The sequence below is a fragment of the Belonocnema kinseyi genome, chromosome 2 (assembly GCF_010883055.1).
Source record: "Belonocnema kinseyi isolate 2016_QV_RU_SX_M_011 chromosome 2, B_treatae_v1, whole genome shotgun sequence".
NCBI classification, from domain to species: Eukaryota; Metazoa; Arthropoda; class Insecta; order Hymenoptera; family Cynipidae; genus Belonocnema; species Belonocnema kinseyi.
Genome location: NC_046658.1, coordinates 120672830 through 120675946, shown reverse-complemented (window position 1 = coordinate 120675946; position 3117 = coordinate 120672830).

Sequence of the window (3117 nt, the reverse complement as noted above, 5' to 3'; positions counted from 1 at the left end):
AAAGTTGTTGAATTCCAAACCGAACGTGATTTTCTGTTTCTCGCGTTCGCCTTCGACATCACTATAGCAATATTTGCTATAGCTGAGTTGGTCGGCTGGCTCAGTACGCGAAAAATGTTGTTGACGCTGAATTACCTAATTTTATTAAAATTACAGAGAGTCCAGAATTATTCTATTTATTATTATTTTTAAATTGATTAATTTCTCTTACGGTTGGTTTGAAAAGATACATTTTCGGGATAATAAATAAATTGATTTAAAAAAATTCTTTTCGTACTTTAGAATTGTAGTGACATTTCGAAAATTTTTTTTTTAATAAACATAACATTTAAATGAAATTGAGATAAATTTTAAAATTAAATAAAATTTAGTTAAATTCTAAATTTAAATAAAATTTAGATGAATTCAAAAATTAAATAAAGTTTAGTTAAATTAAATTAATTTCTCGTCTGCTGTATTTGAAAAGAGAAATTTTCGACATACTACGTAAACAAGTTTAAAAAGAATTCTATTCGTACTTTAACATTGATTGCAGTGCAATTTTTAAAACTATTTTGTAAAACGAAATTTAAAGATTATATACAATTTAGTTAAATTCAGCATTTAAGTAAATTTTAGTTTAATTAAAGTGAAGTTCAATCAAAAATTGTAGATGTTTCATGGCGTTAAATGGTTTTAAATTAAAGTGCAATCTAGTTAAATTAAAATAAAACTGTAGTTAAATTTTAATTTTCAATACATTTTTGAAACCAGTAATATTAAAAATAGTGAATCCATATTGAAAAATAAAATTATTAATGCTATTTACGTAGAATGTAAATGACAAAAGATTTTTTCACCAGATTTCACAAATTGAATATTTACTTGCAAGTTAGTTAATAGATCGAGCATCATATAAATCATTATGTAGTAAATGAAAGGTGATATAGTAGTGATCTTAAACAAAGTTTGTTTTTCGTGTATTTTTTATTCTTAGTTTTTATTAAGTACAATTACAAGTTTATGTACAATACGCATTTTAACCGTTTTATTGGATACAGATATATGGATAAAAATCTCAGAAAAGTAATAATTAGGATTATAACTGACTCATGAAAATAAAGAATAGATCTAGAGAAGAAATTATGTGAAAATAATCTGCACCTAGTTTACTGAGTCCTCTCACCAGGTCTATCCTACATTGTGCAGTATTCTAATAAGTAAATTAAATTGATTTAAACCGTATACAAAATTCAAAGAAAAGGCTGAAATGTGAATAATTTTTGGGACAATTGTCACGGTGGCTACTAGACAGAAAAGCAGCAAATAATTCGCCATAATTTTCGAAGCAATTGGGAAATTTTTTGGAATCTTCAAAAATTTTAATTTTCAAATCAGAAAAGGGAACACAATATATTAACCGAATTCAATCAATCAATTGGATGTCAACCCACAAATTCTTTTCGCTCAGCTCAAACGATTTGACTAATTTCATAATTTTCACTCCGCCATATAATAGATAATGTATATATTAATATAATTATATTAATTATATTATATCAATAAAATATGTATATATATACATATATATATATATATTTATATAAATAAAAATGAACTAATAATACGTACCTACTTGCAAAAAATAATTTTGCTGAAATATTTCATTGGCTTTCAATTTTGTCCATAATATTACTAATTAAATAAATAATTAATTAGCTGAATATGATGTTTAGGTATTTTTTAGTTTTCTATTTTTTAAATAGAAACAAGAAAATAAAGTGTTTTTTTTGCACATGAAAAGAATTCTTGAAATTGTCCCGAATTTTCACGTAAAAATTATAAGTGTTATACTTTTTACCAATAAAATAGTAAAATAAAACATTTTTTGATATTATACTAAAATATTGTTTAGTTTTCTTTTCTTTAAATAGAAATGTGAAAATAAAGTATATATTTTTTGCATTAAAAGAATTATTTAAATTGTCCGGCATGTTCACGTACCCAATAATATCCTAAATTAAAATGTACGGAACCATATAATTGTCCAATGATTAAATTCCGGAAATTTAATATTGACAAAAATATACCACGTGGTATATGGATGGCCCCAAATAGTAAATTGTTTATCTTGTATCGCTAATTGTACAATTCAGAATTTATATAATTCGTTAAATTATAATTGCGGAGATTTTTAAATTGGGTCACTTTGTATTCTCAAATTTTTGTTACGTTTATCTGTATATTCGGCATCTCATTTTGAATGATTTTTTATTATTAGTCCTTTTATTTATTACAGTCACATATTTTTTCTGCTTCTGTTTCACATCAGTCATTTAAAACTTTTTTAAATTTCCTATTTTTCCTATTAATGAAACCTAAGAAAAAAATTCCAAGGTTTATTTGAAGCGAGCAAAACTTAATGGCGTCCCTGAAGATCCTGAGCTCGTTGATAGAAGCGCAATACGACATCTTTGCGCTGGAGAGACTTATACATACCTGGGCGTGACACAGAGCCGCATTCAGGATGTGACATCTATAAAGAATACTCTCCGAAGCAGATACAAACGTCTCATCCGGCAGATTTGGTCTTCCGAACTGTCGGCGAGGAACAAAGTAACTGCAACGAACATGCTTGTCGTCCCGGTACTACTCTATTCATTTGGAGTAGTTCCATGGACGAAGAACGAGCTCAAATCTCTTGATATCGGGACAAGAAAGGTTATGCACATGAACAAAAGCATGCATCTTAAGTCTTCTGTTCCGCGACTGTACATCTCACGCCGTCAAGGGGGTCGCGGAAAATTGAGTCTTGAATATCTTCACGACAGGATTATTCTACATACAGCACATAGAGTTGCAAATGAAAGAGACCCTCTTCTTAAAATGGTCAGGAATCACGAAGAAGTGAGCAAAGGAGCATTTCTATACAAAGCAGCGAAGGAGGCTGCTGAAACAGTCGGATTTGACTTCAGTATTAGGGGTGAGCAAAATGCATCAAATCTAATCTATCTCGAGTACTTACTCCTGAAAGCTCGGATTAAGAAAGCACAAGAGAAAAACTTTCGTGAACAGCTCTTCGATAAGAGGATGCACGGTATCTTCCACAGAAATGTGAAGGATCAGTCAATGTCTTGT